Here is a 12,505-nt window from a genome sequence, read left to right on the forward strand (position 1 = left end):
TGACGGCCGTGGGAGAGCCAGTCCTGACAAAACTCTACCATCTGGTGAGCAAGATGTATGAAACAGGCGAAATACCCTCAGACTTCAAGAAGAATATAATAATTCCAATCCCAAAGAAAGCAGGTGTTGACAGATGTGAAAATTACCGAACAATTAGCTTAATAAGTCACAGCTGCAAAATACTAACACGAATTCTTTACAGACGAATGGAAAAACTAGTACAAGCCAACCTCGGGGAAGATCAGTTTGGATTCCGTAGAAACACTGGAACACGTGAGGCAATCCTGACCTTACGCCTTAGCTTAGAAGCTAGATTAAGGAAAGGCAAACCTACGTTTCTAGCATTTGTAGACTTAGAGAAAGCTTTTGACAATGTTGATTGGAATACTCTCTTTCAAATTCTAAAGGTGGCAGGGGTAAAATACAGGGAGCGAAAGGCTATTTACAATTTGTACAGAAACCAGATGGCAGTTATAAGAGTCGAGGGATATGAAAGGGAAGCAGTGGTTGGGAAGGGAGTAAGACAGGGTTGTAGCCTCTCCCCGATGTTGTTCAATCTGTATATTGAGCAAGCAGTAAAGGAAACAAAAGAAAAGTTCGGAGTAGGTATTAAAATTCAGGGAGAAGAAATAAAAACTTTGAGGTTCGCCGATGACATTGTAATTCTGTCAGAGACAGCAAAGGACTTGGAAGAGCAGTTGAATGGAATGGACAGTGTCTTGAAAGGAGGCTATAAGATGAACATAAACAAAAGCAAAACGAGGATAATGGAATGTAGTCTAATTAAGTCGGGTGATGCTGAGGGAATTAGATTAGGAAATGAGGCACTTAAAGTAGTAAAGGAGTTTTGCTATTTGGGGAGCAAAATAACTGATGATGGTCGAAGTAGAGAGGATATAAAATGTGGGCTGGCAATGGCAAGGAAAGCGTTTCTGAAGAAGAGAAATTTGTTAACATCGATTATTGATTTAAGTGTCAGGAAGTCATTTCTGAAAGTATTCGTATGGAGTGTAGCCATGTATGGAAGTGAAACATGGACGATAAATAGTTTGGACAAGAAGAGAATAGAAGCTTTCGAAACGTGGTGCTACAGAAGAATGCTGAAGATTAGATGGGTAGATCACATAACTAATGAGGAAGTATTGAATAGGATTGGGGAGAAGAGAAGTTTGTGGCACAACTTGACCAGAAGAAGGGATCGGTTGGCAGGACATGTTCTGAGGCATCAAGGGATCACCAATTTAGTATTGGAGGGCAGCGTGGAGGGTAAAAATCGTAGAGGGAGACCAAGAGATGAATACACTAAGCAGATTCAGAAGGATGTAGGTTGCCATAGGTACTGGGAGATGAAAAAGCTTGCACATGATAGAGTAGCATGGAGAGCTGCATCAAACCAGTCTCAGGACTGAAGACCACATCAACAACAACAACATGTAATGAAATATATATATATAATTCAAGGAACCTAAAAGTAAATGTGTTAATTTCATGTAACGCGTGGTACAAAATTTCATTGCCGTATCTTAAAAAGTGAGTATTTGGTGCATCTTTTAAATAGCGTTTGTTTTTCGTCCGCCCTCAAAGATTTCACTTAGCTGTTGGAAGTCGGTGCCTTTAAGTTAAATGATTATAAGTGAGCACATTGTTCTACAGAGCACGCAGAAAGAGAACGTAGCTTTTTAACAGCTGGCCACCTATTGAAAACCCAGCTGGGCCTAACAAGAAAAGTGTACGCAGCGAGAGTAGCGTAGGGGGCCGGGCTCAGCTCTCCTCACGTCACCTCAGCTCACGTGTCGGCGCGGCCCTCCACAAGCTGACAAAGGTGGCGACCGCGACGGGCAACATGTGGGAGCGGCCGGTTGGCGCCGCAATCCAGGCTGTTCCGTCGAGTGACCCTCGCAACGCCTGGCTGTGAATGCCACCTCAGGACGACACGAAGGAACAACATCCGATTGGTTATACGCGGTACACGCCGAGAGCGAGCGCCTCCCACATTTGGCGTTCGCCTAGTGAGGTTAAGAAAGCAGGGGGCGCGCCTCGTGTGTGTGGTGTACCCTTGGCGCCGAGCTATCCGGAGTCCCGGTGTCTTTCCACCCGACGGGCACAATTCACTCGCATTTTACCGGTCATCGACAACTTGGTCTCAGGGCTGGCTTTGTTCACTGACACCTGCTTTCCATCCTATGGGCAGGTCCTCGCCCTCTCCACCTTTTGAGGTCTCCAGGCCCTTTCTTCAGGTCGCCGTGTTTGTCTCCACACGGCTGACAATGCAGGGTGCGAGGCCCCTACCGCCCTTGGCTTCTCTTCTCCTCCACGTGTCTTCCCAAGGCGGTTTTCGATATTTCTTTGTGCTTTCTCACACACGTTCTACACAGCTTTCTTCCTAAGTCCGGCTACAACCAGTAATTGCCTTTCCTCTCCCACTCTCCTCAAACACGTATATTCGTTTCTCACTCGGTCTGCTCATCTTCTTTTTTCCCATTCTCGAATGAGTACGTGTACTGCTGTGCTTTCTTTCTACTTCCTATATACTCAAACTGTTGCAGAATGTCTCAGTTTCTCTTCTTCAATAATACTTTTCATTTTTTATACCCCCCATATTGCAATTACTTTAATTTGCGTTACAATTGTTTTCTACGATAATGTTGGAAGGTGAAGAAATGAATTAAAATTTGTGAGGCGGCCGGGACTCGAACCCAGGTCTTCCTGGTTACTAGACAGAAATACTGACCATTACACCACAGCATTTATGCCTACTAAGCAAGAAGATCCGGGTTCGAGTCCCGGCAGCTTCCAACATTAACGTAGGTAAACAAGAGACTCAAATGCCTCGGGGAAAATTTAATTATACGATCTGTATGATCACAATTGTTATCGTTCCATAATCATTTCGGACTCCTGAACTATTTCTTGCAGCTTTTGTCCATTGCTGTCTAGTAGTAAAATAGGGCCCGCGAATCTCAAACAGCAGTTTCTTCTGCCATCGTGTTGAAAGATGCAACCGCCATCCCCGAATTGCTCTTCAACAGTGGGAAGCAAGAAGGTCCTTAAAACATCAATGTAGGCCTGTGCTGTGATAGTGCCACGGAAAAGTGCTCCATGAAAAGCATGACCACACCATAACGCCACTGCCTCCGAATTTTACTGTTGGCACTACACACTATGGCAGGTGGCGTTCACCGGGCATTCGCCAGACCCACACCCTGCCATCGGATCGCCACATTGTGTACCGTCATTCCGTCATTCGTCACTCCACACAAGATTTTTGCAGTGTTCAATCGTCCAGTGTTTACGCTCCTTACACCAAGCGAGGCATCGTTTGGCGTTTACCGGCGTGATGTGTGGCTTATGAGCAGCTGCTCGACCATGAAATCCAAGTTTTCTCACCTCCCGACTAACTGTCGTAGTACTTGTAGTAGATCCTAATGCAGTTTGCAATTCCTGGTGATGGTGTGGATAGATGTCTGCCTATTACACATTACGACCCTCTTCACCTGTCGACGGTATCTGTCAGTCAACAGACAAGGTCGGCCTGTACGCTTTTGGGCTGTACGTGTCCCTTCACATTTCCACTTCACTATCACATCGGAAACAGTGGACCTAGGGAGTGTGGAAATCTCGCTTACAGACGTATGAAACAAGTGACACCCAATCACCTGACCTCATTCGAAGTCCGTCAGTGCCGCAGAGCGCCCCGTTCTGCTCTTTCAGGGTATATAATGACTACTGAGGTCGCTGGTATGGAGTACCTGGCAGTAGGTGGCAGCACAGTGCACCTAAAATGAAAAACGTATGTTTTTGTGGGTGTCCAGATACTTTTGATCATATAATGTATTGTGAGATGCTTGTGGCGGCTGGTAGCTTGCGTTTTCCGTTTTGGAGGAGAGTTGCTACCGCAGATTTTTGATGTACACGTAGACGTAGAGCTCACTTGTTTTCGTCGTATCAGCTGCCAACCGATCTACCTACCCTACCGAAGTAAAACAGGAGCAGTCTGGGCTGGCGACACTGTAAACACGTGGTAGCTGTATTTCTCACTTCAGTTTTCCCCCTGGGATCGTACCTGCTTCCACATTTTTCCATTCCCTTTTGCATCAATGCATTACTCTCTTCCACTCCCAAAGCTGATGGTCCAGTCTCAGCCTTATCCCTACCATTCAAGGATTAAAATTTCTAGTGTTCTAGGTTTTTGCGCTGTACCTAACTGCTCTTGCAAGTATTTCATCTTTGGGCAGCTTTCTCTTCTTTTATAGATTTTTCAGCTTTGCTGAAAGTGTATACAGTAAAATGTCAACATATACACTGATCAGCCAGAAAATGGTAACCACCTACCTAATAGCCAGCTTTGGCTCGGATTACAGCGGCGACGCGTCGTGGCATGGAAGCAGTGAGGCGTTGGTTGGTCGCTGGAGGGAGTCGGCACCACAGCTGCACACGCAAGTCACCCAATTCCCGTAAATTCCAGGGAAGGGGGCGATGAACTCTGACGTAATGTTCAGTCACAGCCCAGATGTGTTCGATCAGGTTCAGATATGGCGAGTTTGGGGGCCAACAGATCATGGAACCTGCCACTGTGTTCCTGGAACCATTTCGCTACACTCTTGGCCTTGTGACATGGAGTATTATCTTACTGAAAAACGTCACTGCCTTCAGGAAACATGATCGTTATGAATGGGTGTAAGTGTTCTGCATCCAGTGTATGATACTTCTTGGCGGTCGTTCTACCTTGCACGAGCTCCACTCGACCAATGGATGCCCACGTGAATGTTCCCCAGAGCCTGATGGAGCCACCACCAACTTGCCTCTGTCCCGCAGTACAGGTGTCAAGGAGCTGTTCGCCTGGAAGACGATGGAATCGCGTTCTCCCATCGGGTGATGAAGAAGGTATCGTGATTCATGAGGCTATGCGACGTTCTGCCACTACGCCAAGTCCAGTGCCGATGATCACATGCCCAGTTCAAATGGTTCAAATGGCTCTGAGCACTATGGGACTTAACATCTATGGTCATTAGTCCCCTAGAACTTAGAACTACTTAAACCGAACTAACCTAAGGACATCACACAACACCCAGTCATCACGAGGCAGAGAAAATTCCTGACCCCGCGGCGAATCGAACCCGGGAACCCGGGCGTGGGAAGCGAGAACGCTACCGCACGACCACGAGCTGCGACGTGCCCAGTTCAGTTCTAGTTGCCCAAGACATGGTGTTAACGCCGGCCGGGTTGGCCGAGCGGTTCTAGGCGCTATAGTCTGGAACCGCACAACCGCTACTGTCGCAGGTTCGAATCCTGCCTCGGGCATGGATGTGTGTGATGTCCTTAGGTTAGTTAGGTTTAAGTAGTTCTAAGTTCTAGGGGACTGATGACCTCAGCAGTTAAGTCTCATAGTGCCCAGAGCCATTTGGACCTTTTGAACCGTGGTGTTAACACAGGCACATGCATCGGTCATCAGCTGCGGAGGCACATCAATAGGAATGTTCGCTGCACTGTGTTCAGACACAGTTGTACTCTACCCAGCATTAAAGTCCGGTGTTAGTCCCGCCACACTTCGCCGCCTCTCATATTTTACCAGTCTGTCCAGCCTGTCCGACATCTGTAACTAGGGCTGACCGCCCAGCTCCATGACATCTGCATGTGGTTTTACCTTTTTCTCGCCACGTGTTGAAGACATTCACTACAACACTCAGCGAACATCCGACAAGTCGCGCAGTTTCTGAAATCACGGGCTGAGCCTCTGAGCCATCACAATCTGCCCTCACTCAAACTCAGATAGATCGCGCACCTTCCCCATTCTACACACGCACAGCACACTCACTGATACTGCATGCACCGTGCGTGTGTCTGACTAGCAGTCATTCCTCGCCAGGTGACGCTGCTGTGTCTGGACGGGTTCACATCGACAGTAGGTCGGTCGGTGGTCATGATGTTCTGGCTGATCAGTGTACACCAGGTGTAGAAGTATGAAACCGGAATTTTCCTGTAGCTGGTGGTAGCCGTCAGTGTAGGGCCCGTGAGACCACGTCTGCGGTGCCATCTGCTTCCTGTAACGGCTGACGACGAATGTCAACACACAGTAATCGTACTTCCAAACACCAGTATCTGTTTCAAACCCGTAAACAGGTCGAGTTTTGTGCCTACGAACAACGATTTGCAGACAGCATTGGTTTTCTGTTGTCATTAGCAGAAAACTGCTGCAAGAATCGCATCGAATCCTTGTCGAAGCTTTTGGATATCATTCTCTTGGGAAAAGACAATGTTTCGAGTGGTTCAAAAAATTCAAAAGTGGTGATTTTGACGTGGGGAACGACGAGCGCGGGAAACCATCAAAAAAGTGCAAAAACACCGAATTGCAGGCTTTATTGTATGAGGATGATAAACTCTACAGGAATTCGCAGAACAACTGAATGTGGCGCGGAAAGTCGTTCTCTTCTGTTGAAAGCTATGGGAAAGGTGCGTACAGTGGGAAAATGGGTTCCGCATGAATTGAATGAAAGACAGCAAGCAAATCGAAAGACCACTTCTGAAATGGTGCTCGCCAGATACAAAAGAAAGTCGTTTCTCCATCAGGTGGCAGGTAAAAAATAGATGTATTTTATCAATCCTAAGGGTCGTAAATCATGGGTGGATCCAGGCAAACCATTGACATCCACCTCAGGACCAAATCGCTTTGGAAAGAAGACAATCTTTGGAGGGATCAGAAGGGTGTCATCTATTGTGAGCTGCTGAAACCTGATGCAGACGTTAACACTGATCGCCTCCAACAGCAAATGATCGATTTAAATCGAGCATCGCGCGAAAAACGACCGGAATATGGAAAATGACAACACAGTCATATTGCTGCATGATAACGCCCCCTCACACACAGCAAAATGGGTCAGAGAAACAATCGAGGCGTTCAGTTGGGAGATACTAAGGCATGCGGCTTACTATCCAGACATGGCTCCGTCCGATTATCATCTATTTGCATCACTGGAACACGCTCCTGCTGAAGAACGCTTCAATTCGTATGAAAATGTACGAAAATGGTTCACTGACTGGTTCGCTTCAAAAGACCCGTTTTTTGGTGTAGTATTCATTCATAGTCTGCCGGAGAGGTGGGAGAAATGTATGAATAGCAATGGAGATTAGTTTGAATCAGTTTCAACCAACAGACGAGTAACTATTGCAACCAAATTCTGGTTTCATACTTCTACACCTGGTATTCATTCCACGCTGTATTTGTTAACTTTCCGCACTGGTTATCATACCTACCCATCCTTTCAGGTTTTTCGACTTTCTTGCAATCTGTAAGGGCAGTAGCGACGCATGACGTCAGTTGTCACTACTGTGTCTGCCACGCGGGTTGCGGACATGGAGGGTCCAGCTGCCTCTGGAATGTTTAGGCTCTGGCTTTCCACGATGTATGTTAGTGGACTGGCACACAGTACTATCGGTACCCTCAGATATTTTTCGAGCGATACAGTTAGGTACAATGCAGTAGTGCCTGACAGTCATAGCACAAATAGCAGGTCTGTTCTCGATTAAAATTCAAACTCATGCAGAGACTGACAACTCACTTTATATGTACAGAATATGAAATTGTACATTCCAAACAAGTAATAACTTGTCATTACAATTTTACCGAGTTGCAATATGAGGCGATTTGTGGGGAAATGAGATGGAATGAACGCAGAAGCTCAACGCAGACGGCGGACTTAAGTCCACTCGAAATATACTGGGCAAGTGCAGTTCGTCCACAGGTACACTGCTTCCAGAATACTCGTGTGATGCGTCCCAGACTACTGCTTAAGTGTATGGGACCCGTACTAAGTAGAACTAACAAAGTATATCGAATGTACGAGTTTTGATGGTCAAAATTATGGAATTAAGGCTCGAATTTTTGCAACATCCAACGTATTCACCGGATTTGGCCCATAGTGATATTTTTTTGTTTCAAATGACGAAGAAATAGCTTGCCGGTCGACGGTTCACATCGAACAAGGGGGTCATCCCCGAAAAAAAAGGATGCCTTTTTTGCAGATCTTCTGAAATCCTGTTTTTCGACAGGCTCAAAAAAATTAGAGCAACACTTGGAATAGTGTAGAGAGTTAGCTGAAGAATAAAGAAAGTTATCGAAATAATTTGTTTTTAATTCTTTTCTATGGATTTATTGAACGACCCTCGTACAGAAAGAAGACAGTATGCATGGTCAAATTAAAAGCCTGTCACTACATGAAACTTTAATCTCTGAGTTGCTGAAATCCAAGTAACATTCCTCTTTAAATGAAATCTGAGCGGTAAGTGAACAATACGATCTGAGTAACTTTCACCTTACATACTGTAGTTCAAATGGCTCTGAGCAGTATGGGACTTAACATCTTAGGTCATCAGTCCCCTAGAACTTAGAACTACTTAAACCTAACTAACCTAAGGACATCACACACATCCATGCCCGAGGCAGGATTCGAACCTGCGACCGTAGCAGTCCCGCGGTTCCGGACTGCAGCGCCAGAACCGCACGGCCACCGCGGCCGGCTACATACTGTAGTGAACCAAGTATCTTCTCTCATTGCGACAGTTTAATGGAAAGAGAATTTAACAGAAGCTAAAGCAAGATAACTTGGAAACCACAACTTTTCCGTATCTTTGCGATGAGTCTCTCCTTGCAGCAGTAATTTGTGGAATGCAAATGGACTTGCTCACCGTATCGCACCTGATAAACCGAAAATGTGTTCGTGTGGCAGATAAACATAGACGTCTTCGTATTGCAAACACGTGCCTTGAAACTCGACTGCGGCGCACACTTATCTCTTTAGCTCAATATTTCATTTTAAAATAAAATAATCTTTCTGCTGAAAGCAGATCATTCTCTTTCGTTCTGAAATATAATGAAACTGAATGCAAATCTCTGGTAAATGCGGCACTTAAGTGCGAAAATGTGAGGATTTGAACAAAGATCAGAGGAGTGGAAAACGACTTTGTAAGAGTAAAAAAAGTGAATAGCGACTGAATATGTACGCATCGTGCAGAAAATCAATAAAAAGTCTGATGTCTTACATGCAAATACCGTTCAATGGGCCACATGACTTCGCATGACCACAGAGTTGCAAAAGACAGAAAAATAATGTTACTTTCATTTAAAGAGTGGAGAAGGAACTAGATAGAATACTTGCAGACCGAGGTGAATGAATAAAAATGGAGATTGATTCCTGTATGTTTGAATCCAAGTTCTGAAGCTGAAATAAAGAAACTGCCATTTCTCACATCAAATGCAGCTGCAAAGTATCTGGCACGAATAAATCTGAAAAATCACGTGACATGTAACTGAACAAACGCCGCCAACTTATGGACCATATCACCTTAATTCTGGGCGATGTTGATTTATTCTGCCCAGTTCAACATAACCGTTTGAACTAAATAGTTCGGCACATCCCAGCAGGACCGCACAGCACGTCCACAGCAGCAGGAGGAATCAAGAAGTGTCCTTCCTCTCCACAACCCGTCGGTGGCCTCGCTTACCAGTTCACCGCACTTACAATACTATTGGCTGGGTAATCTGACTTTAAGTAGCATACTTAAGACATGTCTCTGCCGTTCGCAGCCAAACATAAAGTTACTCTAGGAGACGTAAGAGACTATTTGTTCTCTGAGACATGCAAGTTGTTGCATATTTAGAAGACGCAAAGAGCAGAAGCTGGAACGAACGAATTTGTTTGAGAATACATAGGAAACACCGCTGAATGGGTGGTGGATTACGTGCATCCGAAAATGTTGTATTGACGGACAAGATCTCACGTAGTAACACGTGAGCTCATGTGAGGAAGCCGCTAGGAGCGGCATTGCGTTCCTGGTGACCGTACTGTGTACGTGAGGTTCTGCAGGGTGGCAGCTGGGAACACGAAATGGAGAAGGCGAAGTGACCTGCACACAGTAAAAGGCACAACCGACACTAGAGTTGCAGTTCATCATCTTCCAAGCCGGACGTCTGTATAGGGTAAGCCCGGAGCCTGGACTTGTATTATTCTATCTGCCTCTGCTTGCCTTCATACTAGCGGCATACATCCCTCCAGGTGACTTTATAGTCAGGAACAGTGTACTTCTATTCACTCAGTTCATTCGCTTCAGGCTTAGATGAGCATTAAAGACTGTATAGTTGAAGTCTTCGCAGCCAAACATAAAGGAGACGTGAGAGGGACTACTTGTTCTCTGAGACATGGCCTACAGAGTATCGACATGTCACCTTGTCCTGCTCGATGACCATAATCTGTCTCCAGTAGAGTACATTTGGGAGATCATTAGGTGACAACTCCGGTGTCATCCACAAACAGCATTAACCGTCCCTGTATCGACCAACCAAATGCAACATGCATACAGCTCCATCCCACAAACTGCCATCCAGCAAGTATACAGAAAAACAAATGCACGTTTGCATTCTTGCATTCAGCATTCTGGAGGTTACACCAGTTATTAATTTACCAGCATTACACATTAAGAATGGCTTATCTCACACTTACATTAACGTGTGATATTGCCCAACGTTAATCACTTATGTTACCAAGACAAATGTATTCCCAAAATTTCCTTCAGCTACATTAAATATTTTTGGTGATTCGATATTTTTTGCTGTCAGTGTATTTCCCTAATTCCTTCAAAGCAGCCGTCCGCTGTGGCCGAGCGGTTCTAGGCGCTTCAGTACGGAACCGCGCTGCTGCTACGGTCCAGGTTCGAATTCTGCCTTGGGGATGGATGTGTGCGGTGTCCTTAGGTTAGTTAGATTTAAGTAGTTCTAAGTCTCGGGGACTGATGACCTCAGATGTTAAGTCCCATAGTGCTTAGAGCCATTTGAACCTTCAAAGCATCCTCTTAGCCATCACCATACCAGCTAATTGAATGGAGCTTCATCAGTATCTGTGTCATTAAGCTTCTAGACCGGTCGTTGTATGTGACAAAGTAGACTACTTATTAATGTGAAACTTCCTGGCAGATTAAAACTGTGTGCCGGACCGAGACTCGAACTCGGGACCTTTGCCTTTCGCGGGCAAGTGCTCTACCAACTGAGCTACCCAAGCACGACTCACGCCCCGTCCTCACAGCTAAACTTCTGCCAGTACCTCGTCTCCTACCTGTGAGGACGGGGCGTGAGTCGTGCTTGGGTAGCTCAGTTGGTAGAGCACTTGCCCGCAAAAGGCAAAGGTCCCGAGTTCGAGTCTCGGTCCGGCACACAGTTTTAATCTGCCCCGTCCTCACAGCTAAACTTCTGCCAGTACCTCGTCTCCTACCTGTGAGGACGGGGCGTGAGTCGTGCTTGGGTAGCTCAGTTGGTAGAGCACTTGCCCGCAAAAGGCAAAGGTCCCGAGTTCGAGTCTCGGTCCAGCACACAGTTTTAATCTGCCAGGAAGTTTCATATCAGCGCACACTCCGCTGTAGAGTGAAAATTTGATTATACTTATTAATGTGTTTGCAAATCGTAGGATGAAAGGTGTCTTTAGGAAAAAGCCTTCAATGTGTTTGTTGGAACCGTGGGATAGTGTTACTGAGGTGCTGAACCACATGAACTGGTAGACACTTGAAGATAGACTCATCTGTCTCACGAAAGCCTACTTAGAACGCTTCAGAAACCATTATAAAGTGAGGAACCTGGGAATACTCTGCAGCCTTCTATGTATCAGTGTTGCAGGGCGCCATCATGTAGACACGACTGGACTAATTGCAGTGTGTACAGTGCTGTACTGAGGCGTAATACCTGCTGTGTCAGCAACCAACATCACATCAGTGCTTCGAAGAAGCCTAATACTTTTCCGCAAGAGAGACAGCCCTGCTCCGACAGTCCATCAGGAGGCAATGCAAATGCCACCAGAAACTGCGTACTGCATGGACCTAACCTCTTCTGCCAGACACGTGATCGAAAATAGATATTGCTGTGTCTTAGCGCCAAATGACATTGGGGGCAGCGCTCGAGCCTGACCACACTAGATCGCTCCCAGTTCAGGTGCCGTTTCTTCAATGACTTCATAAATCAGGGTTTTAACTCGAGAGCCACATTCACGTCTGACTTTGCGATTCCGAGAGCTGCCAGCTTTGGACGCAATGCATTTGTGGTTCCTCGCCAAAGAAGACGGGTACTGTGTTGTGGCAGCAGACTTGTGGAATAGTAAACACATTTCTGTTTAACTTTCGAACGGCTACACGCTGAACTTTGAAAATTTTAGTCTCTAGAGAACTTACAATTTATTCATTCAGTTTGTACTTTAACACTGAGCGTTCTAAGGAACTTTGACTTATAAATTGTGTGTTTAATGAAGTGGCGTTCTGCTGACAAAAGTTTAATTGTTCCATTTCGAGAAGTGATTTATTTTATGTTTTATTTCAGTCCACTTCGGTGTATACGTGCTATTAATCTTTGATAAAAACTTTTTCAGTTATTCTTACCTTTTTTCCCGCCATATCACTCAGAGTTATTTAAGCAGTGATTCTTACCATTATTTGCAAATGTGAATACAGCGGGTATAAGTCGTAAAGTGTGGAA

At 45.6% G+C, this 12,505-nt stretch overlaps 2 non-coding genes across 2 annotated transcripts; both read left to right on the plus strand.

Moving 5' to 3' along the window:
* The first annotated feature begins 11,125 nt into the window (after positions 1 to 11,125).
* Positions 11,126 to 11,200, plus strand: Trnal-caa. Its single transcript has one exon. It is a non-coding gene; the product is annotated as a tRNA-Leu (tRNA).
* An 81-nt stretch (positions 11,201 to 11,281) lies between these two features.
* On the plus strand, positions 11,282 to 11,356 carry Trnal-caa. Its single transcript has one exon. It is a non-coding gene; the product is annotated as a tRNA-Leu (tRNA).
* Positions 11,357 to 12,505: the final 1,149 nt, after the last annotated feature.

Source organism: Schistocerca piceifrons, chromosome 6 (genome assembly GCF_021461385.2).
Source record: "Schistocerca piceifrons isolate TAMUIC-IGC-003096 chromosome 6, iqSchPice1.1, whole genome shotgun sequence".
NCBI classification, from domain to species: domain Eukaryota; kingdom Metazoa; phylum Arthropoda; class Insecta; order Orthoptera; family Acrididae; genus Schistocerca; species Schistocerca piceifrons.